The 14,003-nt window shown below is 30.3% G+C and overlaps 1 non-coding gene across 1 annotated transcript; it reads left to right on the forward strand.

Annotated features, from left to right (window-relative positions):
* The first annotated feature begins 893 nt into the window (after positions 1-893).
* TRNAH-GUG (transfer RNA histidin (anticodon GUG)) lies at positions 894-965 on the forward strand. The gene has a single exon. It is a non-coding gene; the product is annotated as a tRNA-His (tRNA).
* Positions 966-14,003: the final 13,038 nt, after the last annotated feature.

The raw sequence follows: 14,003 nt of genomic DNA on the forward strand, positions 1-14,003 counted from the left end.
ACCAAATACACCGTAGCTACCAGTTCTGGCCGTCACTAGTCTCAACACACACAAATACACAATGGTTGCCCAACGGATGCAGTTCGTTCTCTGCTTTATGACAGTATTGGTTAAATTTTCTGGGACGGTAGGTAATGAAGTCATAATGCAGACTGGCAAGTTCTAACCAGATCACCATGATCCATGATCAGAAAATCTTAATGTTAATTTATTATCTGGAATCACTTAATAAGCTAAGGCCTAAGGACTGTTGTGTGCTGAAGTATTTTCCAAAGAGATTTTAGACTACATGAAGATTGGAGCTTCTTATTCTTATCCTGCATCTAATGAATACCATGGGAGTTCAGTAGCAAATCAGCCTGATAGAATCGGGAATCGGAAAGGTGCAGGAAAAGCAAATCAGCCTGATAGAATCGGAAAGGTGCAGGAAAATGAGCAGTCTAAGATAATACATAGACAAAAAATGGTCTAGTCACCTATAGTTCCTTTGTCCCTAAATTCAATAAGGGGCTATAATGGTCCGGAATTTTACATTTAATTCGGGGTTCTATACAAGAAGCCTAGCTAAAATTTGTTCTACCTTTCACTAATGACGTATTTTAACAAATTATCGTGTTTTTCTTTAAAACAATTATTATTATTATCTATATAAGGGTATTATTACGGTGAAGGAACAAAAAATTTACCTTAATTAATCCAGAAAATAGTTCCTTTCTTTAGGATGAACTAAAATACAAATTTGGTACACAAAATAGTATAATTGAGCAGGAATAAAATGCATAGATGCATAATGTGAAAGACAGCTTGTTGTTTGAGACTCTCATTTGCCATGTTTCATACCTTAAAGCATTAATATACTAGTAATTAAAAACATGCATTATATGTTCGTCAAAGTGGCTGTAGTTTAGTGGTTAGAATTCCACGTTGTGGCCGTGGAGACCTGGGCTCGAATCCCAGCAGCCACATTTTTTGCTCCCATTTTCTATTTCGGTCAAAGTTCAAATTTCTAAGTAGTCCAATTAGACATGATCTTCTTTGAATCTCAAGAATATCATTTCATCTAAATCGATCAATACATTGGTCAAAGATCAGATCTCTTTACTTCACACAAAGTTTATTTCACGAAGTCTAAAAAAAGGATAAGGAAGTCACGAAAGAAAAAGTTAGACGCAATTCAATCTCATATTTCAATGTTATGCAATAATGCTATCAAATCTTTAACTAAATAAGATAATTGTCGACGAAACAGTATAATAAAACCATACAAGTGTAACACAAATGATAAACGAGTATTAATACAAGGATGAAATAAAAAAGCTTAGTTTATAGCTAAAATTGGTGCGCAAATGTTGTAGTAATCTGAAAAAAGAATATCATGCGTAATCAAATGCCAAACATAAAAAGATTAGTGGAGTGTGGAATATGATGGAGAAATATATTAAGAATAAAGAGGCTTCAGTAAATTTGTAGTAGGAAACTTCTGGAAATTACACACTTGGCAATGTTGGCATGTCGACAACTATTAAAGGTCAAAAAATACCTGCTTGTTCCAGCTCCACCCCAACACCACAGGACGTTTTAATCACGCCGATTATTCCGCATAAACTTCTCAATATTTTTGGGGCCAAGATTTTTTTATTCTATTACTCATCCCAAATTAATAGTCAATTCAGCACATTTACATTTTTCTTTTTAAGGCTATGGACCTATGGTGGACAAAGTATATATGTGAGGGTAGCTGTTAGCTATTGTCAAACCTATTTAAAAGATAGTGTGTATAAATTTGTTGTAATGTTGTGATTATTAGTTTTGTGGCAAAGAATTGGATTGGAAGGAAACCATAGAGTAATACTCTATTCGTCTCATAATACATGACAAAATAAACATTATACACATGTCATTGTACTAGTTTGACTTTATTTTTATGTGATTAAATATTAATGTAAATTATTTTAAAAATTATATTATGAAACTTTGAGCCTGTTCTGATTGACTGGACTGAATTTAACTTAACTTATTGGAGCTGAACTGAACTGAATATTTTATGAGAAAAGGAAATTAAGATAAGAACTGAATTGAACTGAACTTATTGGAGCTGAAGTGAACTGAACTGAACTGAAAATAAGATGAAGCGAACAACCCATTTACATTAATACCCATCTAACAACATATTTTATGATAAAAATATGTTTCTATTGTGTTAGTAAAAATTATGGTAAAAGCTAATTCATGAATATGAAAAAAGTCCCCAATCTCATATATTCTAAAACGGATAGAGTATTATAATAAAGGTTAAAGAGTTTAGAAAAATACTTCTTATAAGATATTATCAGTGTTGTGAAGGGAACAAACTTTTATATGTAGCTGGCTACACTGTGTGGCCAACGATTATAGGAGTTATTTTGTTAGTGTTACAAGGGTTACTCGGTGGGTCAGCGGTTAAATTACTTGGTGTGTGTCAGCTGGCCACATGGTGTGGCCACCGCACACAAAAGTTGTTATGTAAAGGGTTATCCATGTTCTATTTATAATTAAAATAAAATATAATAAAGTGTAATTAGTTTGGATGACTTAAATTTAGATAAAATAAGATAAGATAAATTTGAATAAATTAAGATAAGATAAGTTAAGAGCGTGTAAATAGAACTCACCTTAATCCCTATCAAAATTTGGAATGTAGAAACATTTATTGAATTCAATTTCTTTTAAGATAGCTCAAAATTTAAATTAGTTGAAAGAATAAATTCATTACCTTATATCGTTGTTGATCGGGGGAATAACTTATATGAACTTGAATCGAGAGATTATACATACATACATACATATATACATATATAGGAAGACTTATATAAAAACCCTCCTCTATATAAGAACCAATCTCAGTTGTCTATTAATTTTGATCTAACTGCTCAAATTAATCTTAGTAATGGCATTTACGTAATATTAAGATCTTGTACAACCACTTTTTTTTTTCCTTTCAAACAAAACTACGTTGTTTTGTTTCTCTCAACACTGCTCCCCTATTTCTCTCTCCTCACGCTTCCTGTTTCTCTCTTCTCAGCAACCAAAATTCATCAGATGAATCAAAAAAATTATCAGCTTTTGGATACATTATTGTAAGTTTATTAATTGTTTCATAATTATATTTTTTGTTCTTATTTTTTGTTCGATTTTTTAAGCAATTTTATTTGTCAAATTTATCGATTTTGCCCTGATTTATTTGTGTGATTTTTATGCTCGATTTTGTTCATATTGTATGCTTGATTTTTTCATTTATGCGATTTTGTATGCTCGATTTTGCGATTTATTTTCCTGATTTTTTATTTGATTTTGTATGCTCAATTTTGTTCAATTTTTTTTTCTTTCTGATTTCCTGATTTTTGCATTTTTTCCCCCTGATTTTTTTGATTTTTTCTTTTTAATGATCATTATTTTATTTCTGACTATGATTTTGCCATTACAGTATTATTCTTTCGAATATTTTTTTATTGCATATGTGTTTGATTATTGTGAGCTTTGTTTCATTTTTGAATTATGTGTCTGGACTAATAACAAACCTGGAAGCAAACATTGCAAATTTATCACCACTTATTGTTAATCAACCAAAAGTTTCTATTAAGAGTTTGGCCTCTCTCAACGAGCCTGAAATCCCAATATCTGTCTTAGGAAGTCTATCTGCAGCTGTAAGTGGTGTAGTACTCTAGTATTTAGTATATAGTATTTGCTAGAGTGATTATAATGTTTTACAAATGACCTGATATCTTGAGATAACATTCAAGGTTTTGGGCCCTTGTTTTTGTAGTCATTGGCATACGAGCACTAATATCATGTCGATTCTCCATCTAGAACTTATTTCTATGTCGTAGCTAAAATAAGAACATTATGCTTCAAGAGAGGAGTGAGGCAGAGAATTCAAGTGGTGCTTTAGGGGCAAAGTTATCTACAAATGCGGCAACTATGCGTGCTTTAGTAAGAGATGCAGCTAGAAGTATTAGACCAGTTGCATGTTTTTGTGTAGAGGAGAATATAATTCGATCATATAAAAAGAAATTGTTGGTTTTTAACTTGCTTAGTATGTGCAATGAGAAGAGAACAATTATTTAGAACAAAGGAAGCAATGGTGTATTTAATACTTATGTTCCAAAGTTTCTTTATTATGTTCTAAAGTTATCTTACTATGTTCTAAAGTTTACTTTATATGTTCGAAGGTTTACTCTACATGTCCTTGTCTGCCATCAGTTCAACAAATAACAATGATTCCTCTCAGTTATCATGTTATCGTGTTTAGACAAATAATTATTTTCCTATGCATCTCACTGATGGCCTACAGCTAGTGTAAAGATTTGTTACAACAATTAGGAGAGCGCGAAATATCGTTGCTTATTTTGTTTCGAGATGGGACACAAACGAGAGTTCGGAGTTAGTTTGTATAATCACTTTCCCCCAAAGTATTCAGACTTTGGTGGCTTTGAGTTCCAATAATATTGCCTTCTTAATTTTTCCTAAAAAAAAAAAAATACACATTATCCTACTAGCTCAACGGGTAGAGCATTGTGCTAATGCACAAAAGATGTGGGTTCAAATCTCACGTAGGTTCATTTGTATAATGTGGAGACAAGAGTTTGTATGAGAGTATAGTTGTGACAATTTTTTTTTTTTAATCGTTAATCATTTCAAGCCAATTTTTTGTTCGTAAAACTTATTGCTAATTTGATTTATTTTCATGTTTTACTTTTAAGTTATTATGGTTTACTTTCGAAAGTTTTTTAGTAATTTAAAGAGATAACCTATGTAGGAATCGAACCTACATCCTCTATGCATTTGCATATTGCTCTTCCAATTGAGCTAATAGGTTTTATCATATGTTCTAAATATTATTTGCAATGTTCTAAAATTTACTTATTAAGCCCTAAAATTTTCAATCTAAGCTCTAAATATATGTATGTTCTAAATTATTTTCCTATGTTCTACATATTATTGTCTATGTTCTAAATATATTTCCTATGTTCTAAATTTTTCTCTATGTTCTAAATTTATTTCCTATGTTCTAAATTTTTTCTATCTATGTTCTAAATCTTTTCTATCTATGTTCTAAATCTTTTCTATCTATGTTCTAAATTTTTTCATCGTATGTTCTAAATTTTTTTTGCCTAGTTCTAAATTTTTAGTCAATGTTCTAAACTTATTTTCTATGGTCTTATTTTTTTCCCCAATATTCTAAATTTTTCTGTCTATGTTCTAATTTTTCTTCCTATGTTCTAAATCTTTTTCTGTCTATGTTCTAATTTTTTTTTTACCCATGTTCTAAAATTTTCTGTTTATGTTCTTAATTTTTTCATATGTTCTAACTTATTTCTTCCTAGATTTTATAACTTTAATTATGTTTTAAACTTTTTTCTACATATGCTGTAAAATTTTTCCTATGTTCTAAACTTAATCTGCCTATATTTTAAAACTTTTCTTATGTTTTAAATTTTTTTATGGCTATGTTCTAAAACTTATCCTATGTTCTAATTTTTCTTCCTATGTTCTAAATAATGTTTTCTATCTATGTTCTAATTTTTTTTTGCATGTGTTCAAATCTTTTTCCCTATGTTCTAAACTTTTATTCGTTCTAAAGTTTTCAAGCCCATATTCTAAATTTTTTAAGTCTATGTTCTAAATTATTTCCTATGTTCTAAATTTTTATTCCTTTGGCCTAAAGTTTTAAAGCCTATGTTCTAAATTTATTTTGCCTATTTTCTAAATTTTTTTATATGCTCAAAATTTCTATTCCTATATTCTCAAGTTTTTAAGCCTATGTTTTAAATTTTAATTTGCCTATGTTCTAAATTTTTTTCTATGGTATAAATTTTTTTTTTTTACCTTATTTAACATGTTAATTCAGAGGTATCAAACTACTAAACTATTTATTTTTTTTACCTTCTTTAACATGCTCATGGAGTTAAAAATTCAAAAATCTCAAATCCATTATAATAACACTTTCTCTAAAGCATTGCTACAAAGAACCTAAAGGAGTTGGAAAACTAGAACATATAAGACACTTAAGTCATACATATATGCATACTTATATATTGAAATGCTCAAAAGTCAAGTACTACGTATCAAGTTCTCATTGCTTCATAGGATATTTTAGTAGTTAACAATCAGCATTTTAGCATTCAAAACAGGTTAATTGTTGCATTTCAACATTCAATACGTTGAAATTAATCTATTAATTTCATTATAATCAAACTAATAAACATCAATTCCAAAATACCCTAAAATAAGCCAAAAAAAAAAAAAAAAAAAACAAAAAAAATACCTAAAATTCGTTGAAATTAATAGGTTATTACTTACCTTTGCATCTCGGAACTTATATCAGAGGATTATGTTGTTCTTCGCTAATTTTCACTCGTATTTCACTTTGAATCAACTTTTGCGAAATCTAGGGTTTCATCTTTGCAAAATTTCTACTAAAATTATTCGATCTAACTTGTTTTGCGCAAGTTTATGAGAAAATTCATGAAATTATGCAAAAATTTGAAGACAATCGTTGTTTTCTGGTTCAATTTTGAGCAATTTTGTTGTTTGGAGGAGAGAGAATATGGTGAGTTAAAGAGAGAGAAAGTGGAGAGAAGTTTGGGCTAGATTTGAGGAGAAAGAAAATTAAAAAGTCGATTATGTATGTGGGTGAAATGTTGTGATAATTACAACAATGCCATTACTAACTCTCCATTGATCTTAACCATATATTTCATTCTAAACCTACGGATTTGATTGATTCTTATATAAACTAGTTCTCATATAAGGAGGGGTTCTTACCGGATCACTCCCTTGTTATATATATATATATATATATATATATATATATATATATATATATATATATACTAGGGCAGCTAACGCGCGCGTTGCGCGCGGAATTTCTAGCCTTTGCAACTTAATTTTACTTGTCTTGTATTTGCACTTCACATGGAGGAATAAAAGATCGGTAATGGTATATATTTCTATTGCTTAGGCATTGTTTGTTTGTAGTCGTGCTAAGTTGAATGTTACGTGTGAAATATCTCGTATATTGGAAAAAAATCTTTATTTTTATTATTAGTATATGGTGATTCTTTTAATTGGAATACTATGTAGAGTTACATTAGAATATAATTCTTAGGTTTTTCAATGATAATGCAGAAAAGGAACAAATGTTAGAATTGTTGTTTGTTTATTTTCGCAGTGTTAATATTAGCATTACTTAATTGTGGTGGTACAATATGAAATAGAGAAAGAATCATCAATGATGAAACCGAAACGACCAATTCCTAATCCACCATAGAGGCTAACAATATTAATCAATGAGTTCATTTTATCCATCACAGAGGCTAACAATATTAATCAATGAGTTCATTTCTAATTTAAAAGTACAATCCTTCTAGATGAAATCGAAACAACCAATTCCTTCACACACTTATGCCCAACCGTACATGATATGTATATATATTATACTAAAGTAGCCTATATCCACCTATCAAGTCTAGTCTAACCAATGAGTTCTTAGGCTTAAGAAGTCCTGTATAGTGTATAGTGACTAAATTCAAGTCCAGACTAAATTATGAGATTAATCTTATCTTACACTGATGAATTGCTCATATGCTAAAATAATGATCTTTAATAGAATCCCAGTGTGATCCTATCATCACAAGTTATGAAGTTCAAAATCCATAGTAGAATGTTCTTAACTTAATGATAATCATGTTTTAAGTCTATGGACTTTGCTCCCAGAAAATCTGCCCGCCCTCTTCCACCGCCTCCCCCTCTCCCTTCTCGAGGCCCCCTTCCTCAGCGTTCCCGTTTTCAGACCATCGATTGCGAAAAGGTTCTCGTTATTTATTCCTTTTCCGCTATATATTGGTATTGTCAACTTTTTTTTTGCCACAATTTGATTTGGAAATTTTGGGAAGGTGGTGAACAAAGATGTGGAATTTAGTACTTGGAAATGGCAAAGATAGTGTGGAGAGAGAAAGTTTAAAGCTTTCAAGAGATGGAGTCATGGGGAGGAGGAGAGAAAGCTCAAATGTGTAATGAAATGTAGACGGGTAAGAACAATTTGAAGTTGGACTGTTGGAGTACAAAATTACAAATAGGGGTACAAAGGTAAAACACATTTTGGTAAAATAACATTTTGAAGGGTATAAAAGTCCGTGCACTATTCATAAGAATAACTTTCTACTTTTTATAAGGTAGGGATATATATATATATATATATATTCGGGTGCATAGTACATCCAAGGTATTGTTTGTTCATTTCGATAATTATTGTTCATTTAATCATCAAATGAGAAAAAAAAATGTACCATGCACCCGGATGTATATAATTATTTTCAACTTAAACCCCAAGCGCTCTAGTGTGGTCATGTCCCATTCTAGTCTTTGTTGAACCGCTATCTTAATTATTTTATCAGATTTTATTTTTTTATACAATGTCCCTTTTAAACATCAATCCAATACTCTTGAGGGTGTTTGATTAGATGGATAGAAGAGGGAGGATAGGATAAAAGAGGAGGGATTTAAGAAGTCTTTTGTTTGTTTAGAAGGATGGGATTAGGAGGGGGGTTAGCTAGGAGGGGGATAAAATATGGAGTTATCCCTCCAAAGTAATAACTAAGAGCATCTCCAATGACAAGCTACAATGCTTTATAGCTTGCTTTTTAATATCAATTTTTAAGTTACAACACTTTTTAGCAACATATTATTCCAATGGTAAGATATCTCGTAATTTGCAAAAAATAAAATTTTAAAAAATAAATAAATAATTGTACACATATTACAATATGAGTGGTGTTTATTTGTCTTTTTTGCAATCAAGCATGTAGCTTGTTTGGGCTATAGTAGCTTGCATGTTGTTCAATTTTTTGTTCTCCAATGGTAAGTATGTAGCTAGATATTTTATTTTAATTGCAAGCAAGCCCTTACAATTAAACCATTGGAGATGCTCTAAGGGGGGGTGGTATAAGGGATGAGGATTAAATTTAATGGGTAAAAGACATTTCTACCTTAACGAAAGAGAAAGAAGAAAAGAGTGAATAAAGGATAGCAAGGGTTATTTTGTATTTTTATTAGTGATTTTAATTTAATCCCAACTCATACCAAACAATTGAATACACTATTTTTATCCTTGTCCCATCTATTAATTCCCCCTTCTTATCCCACGTCCTTATCTTACTTAATCCTATCCCTCCTACCAAACGCCCCGTTAAGGTTGTGAGATTTAAACCTTCGTTGGGCTTGGTGACTGATATTTCTAAGCTTGGGTCATTGGGTGCTTATACAGGGTGAGTAAGACACTATAATTACTTAAACGTTAAACAAATAACTTTAACTTTATTAAAAATAAATAAACAAAAAAACTTTAGTGAGAGTACATTTTAATATGATATGAGATGTCGATATATTAATCTAACAAGAAAGACAAGTGTGGCTGTTTGTAAACTACCATCTCTACCCTACCAGAGTGTAAACATCATATAAATGGGCCCCATTTCCAGCCCAAACCCAACGGCAGCATATGCCCCCAACATCACTCATTCACACCCTCATTTCATCATTTTTTTTTTTTTTTTGAATTTTTTAACTTTCAAACTTTTCATAAATTTAATTTAAAGGTAAAAATTTAAGTTGAAGAAGTAATTGTACATGTGTGACATCTATTATTAAGAATTTCTAAAGTAGTTTGGAATAAGTTAATATGGTTGAGAATGACTAATGACCCAATGACTATTGACTAATGAGGTAGAAATCTCTACTTAAGAGTGTATTATACGTAATAATTGATTGATTGAGTTATTAATCCTACGTAGTTAATTACAATCGTTTATTGCTAATTTGTTGTAAAATTGTTTATGACGTTTATTTATTTAAATACCTTTACATCCCTCCACCTCATCAAATTCAAAACTTCATATTGTTTGGTCGGTAAGAATTTATTAATTTATCCATTTTTTTTATAGTAAAATATAATGATTAGAATGTTATTTTTTGGAGGTACACAATACTTCTTCGTACCACATTATAAGTCCTTCGTTTCATTTGAATTGTGATAATTTGGCTAAGTACACATACAATTTTGAAAATTAACATCTTAATTGAATATTGAAATACAAGAGAATGAGAGATAATTCAAGTGGTTATAACTTTTCTCTCGGTTTCAAAAAATCTTGGAATCGATTCTCGCCCTTATGTTGTGGCTCTCGAAAACAATAACATGTTAAAATAAAGTATATATTAAGGGGATATTATCTTATAATGTCTAAAATTATATTCACTTATCTTAATTTAGTAATTTAGTCTTTTTTGAACTTATTTTACATATAGTAGATGTAAGCCCGTGCGATGCACGGTTCTAGTAATCATTTTATTTAATTTAAAATTGTGTATATTTATGAAGATCATTCATTAAATATATGGATAAAATTCCTAATATCATAAGATAATTTTTTAACACTAAAGTTATCTTTTGTTGTTTTATGTATTTATGTGACGCTTGAATTTAAAATCCCAAACCTTATTCATTAATTTTGCTTATGTGACAATTTAAATTTTTAATTCAAAAAAAGAAATGACAAATCTCGTTTTTTTCATTGATCACAATAAGTCTTTTGCCTATGCGTTTATTTAATATACTCGTTCTGTTTAAAATGTTAGTCTCATTTATAATCGTTTAACTATAAAATATTATGGAAAATTAGTCATATGGGATTTAGTTTTATTCGTCTCGATTAGTACATTATTAAAATCAAACTTGTACAATATTTTCTAGGGAGAGATTAAAGAAATTTGCGATTAAAAATTTGCATCCTTATATGTAAAAAAGATAATTATTACTTACTTTTTTTTTTTTTGAGAGAAGATAATTATTGGTTTTTAAAAATAGTTTAAATTTTAATTATTCTCTATTCGTTGTTTTTACCTATGTGTTAAAATTCTTAAATCTTATTTGTCACTTTTGCTTAGGTGGCGAGTAAATTTTTTAATTCTAAAATAAATTGTTAATCTAATTTTTCATTGGAAAAAATAATATCTTTTTTTATGTGGCTCGCCAAATGCTCCCGAAAAATGCCTACTTTATTTATATATATTAGATTTATGTTATCTAAGCTACGGAGTAATACTTTCATATTAGGGCCTGTTCTCTTCAGCTTATTTTCGGTTCAATTCAGTTCAACTTCAATCGGTTCAGTTCAGTTCAGCTCCAATAAGTTCAGTTCAGCTCCACTAAGTTTAATTCAGTTCAGTTCAACTCAGTTTAGTTCAGTCAATCAAAACAGGCCCTTAGAACTTATCCAAACTTATATTTTAAATAGATTATAGTCTATTTAATAAGAAAACATATTCAAAGTATACTTCGTATCATGCAAACCTTATTACGTGACAAAAAAAAAAAAAAAAAAAAACAATCATTAACTCATAATCATTCAAATATTATTTCAATAATCTATCACTATAAAATTTTTACAAAATATTATTATAGCTAAATATATAAAGCACTTCCTAAGAGGTACGAGGCTAAAATCGCCTGACGCATCTCACGCATAAATGCCCCTTGACCCCCTTCACTTGAACTCCAAGAGAATGGAATTCTCCCCAACCCACCACTCCTCTTCAGTTCTCGTAAACCTCAACAATAATTCAAGTAATTCTCAAGAAAAAAAAAACTTTAGTACAATACACTATTCTTTTGGCATAAAAAATCACTCAAACAAACAAGTTTTTATGGTAAAAATCATAAACAAACTCACAAAAATAAAACATAAAAATCGTACCAAAAAAATTGTGGACAATTGGACAGCATGTGATGTTAATTTCATATTAATCATAATTAGTGGGATTATAATCAATTAAAACACCCATTAAAAACCCTACTAAATGTGGGCCCCTACTTTACACAGCTGGCAATCCGCTAATAGCTACTCTAAAAACCTCGGTCAGCTGCCCGTTCCAACAACTCACCTGCCCGTCTTCTCCCCTCTATAAAATCCCACATTTCACCTTCATTCTCACGAACTCTCAACTTTCTCTCTCCTCCATTACTGCAAAATCAAAAACCTCCATTTTCTCTCTCCTCAGAAAACCTTCAATTTCTTCAACAATGGCGAAATCAGTTCAAGCTTCTTTCATGGCCGTCATCTTCGTCGTCTTCGCTATCATCAGCGTCGCCATGGCAGCTGATGCTCCAGCTCCAAGCCCTACCTCCGCCGCCGGAATTATCGCTCCGTCGCTCGCTGGTGGTCTCGCCGTCGCAATCGCCGCCGTATTCTTCGGTTCTTTTCTCTAGATCTGAGGAATTTGTTATGGCTTAACTAGTGAATTTTCTGGAGATTCTGATTTTCTTTCTGCGGATGGTATCGTGATTTTCTAGGGTTTCAGTAGTAATAATAGTATTATATATATACATTTCGATATATATATTATGAATTATCGTTGATTATCTTAGGGTTTTATGTTCTAGTTTTGGTATTTGATTAACTTTTGAGTGTGTTCTTAGGATTTTCGATTTTGTTCGCAGTTTGATGCGTTTGTGCGTACATTTATTAGCACATATTTTGTTTTCACGTTATTTATATTAATGATTATCGTTTAAAATAAGTATTTGTCTCCTCCCGTAATTCTTAATCACTTTTTTTTTCATGCAATTGCAAAATATGATTGAAAACAGAGTAAAATTGTAGTGGTTTTCTTAATTAATTGAGTTACTTCAATAAAATTATTGAACATTTAACTCTGATTAGTAGTGGAATTAATCAATTTTCTACAAATAATTGAGCGTAATTAATGTATCAAAAGTAGTTTGTTTTGAAAAAGCATAATTGCTTTTCCAAATTTGTTCTCTATAATCTTGATCAATTTGGAATAAAATCCGCATTTTTTATGCTTTAACTTTGTTAATAATTTTGATTTTCGTCATACACTAGACTAGATATTTAGGATAGCTCGAAATGAATGAAAATTGACCGTAACGGGTAAATGTTAGATCCGAGTGTATAATGTTCGTGTATATTTGTGAGAGCTCGAATTGAAATCTAATTAACCGTTATGTTTATATGGTAAACCCGTATGTATAATTTTCATTTTACTGTCGAATTTGAAAATATCTTGTTATTGATGTAGTATTTTGAGCTTGAAATGAACAAAAAGCTGACCATAAGGTTCATAGTGTACGTGTATATGGTGGACCCGAGTGTAAATTGGTCATCCTTTTATCAAATTTATAAATATCTTGTAATTGATGGAGTATGTATGAGACTAACCTTGAAATAATCAACCAATTACATTGAAATTATATTTGTTAATCCCATCAAATCACACCATATGCTTAGTATGAACAACCATACCAAAATCAAATAAATGATCATACAAAATTCAATTTAAAACTTTAAATTTATGATTCATATGTTGCGTCTTGATTGGAGGGTGGCCCTCAATTAACATTAATTCCGAAAAAGCCCTTGGAAACCACAATGTCTTGCTTAAGCTCGAAGAATATGTGCTCCTAAGTTAATAAAATGTGGACTTGAAAGTAGCTTTATGATTTTGGGGTGATTTTGCTGATAATAAAGGACAAAAGGAGTTGCATGCAAATAAGGCTTTTTTTGAACCATAGGTAATTGCAAAAAGAAGAGGTTCCTACTTTTATTTCCTCATTATGCTTCATGAATATGATGCTCTTGCTTTTTATGATTATAATCAAAATTGATGTCACATAATTTGGGGACTTTTGAGCCATAAATTGTGGTGTAGATTCTAGATTTGCATGGCTCTATAAAAACATAAGTAGAAGGAATGTAGAAAATGGGACACACGCCATATTTTGTTTTGTAACTTAATTTTGTCGAACAAAACTTTTTATTTGAAGTTATTAGTGTTAAGAATTTGTTTTGTTATTAGAGCTTATCAAATTAAGTTCATAATAATAAGTTCTAATAAAGGTTAATAAAAGAAATCTAAGTCAATTTGTAACATTGCGATAATAAATT

Source organism: Chenopodium album, chromosome 18 (assembly GCF_948465745.1).
Source record: "Chenopodium album chromosome 18, dcCheAlbu1.1, whole genome shotgun sequence".
Lineage (NCBI taxonomy): Eukaryota > Viridiplantae > Streptophyta > Magnoliopsida > Caryophyllales > Amaranthaceae > Chenopodium > Chenopodium album.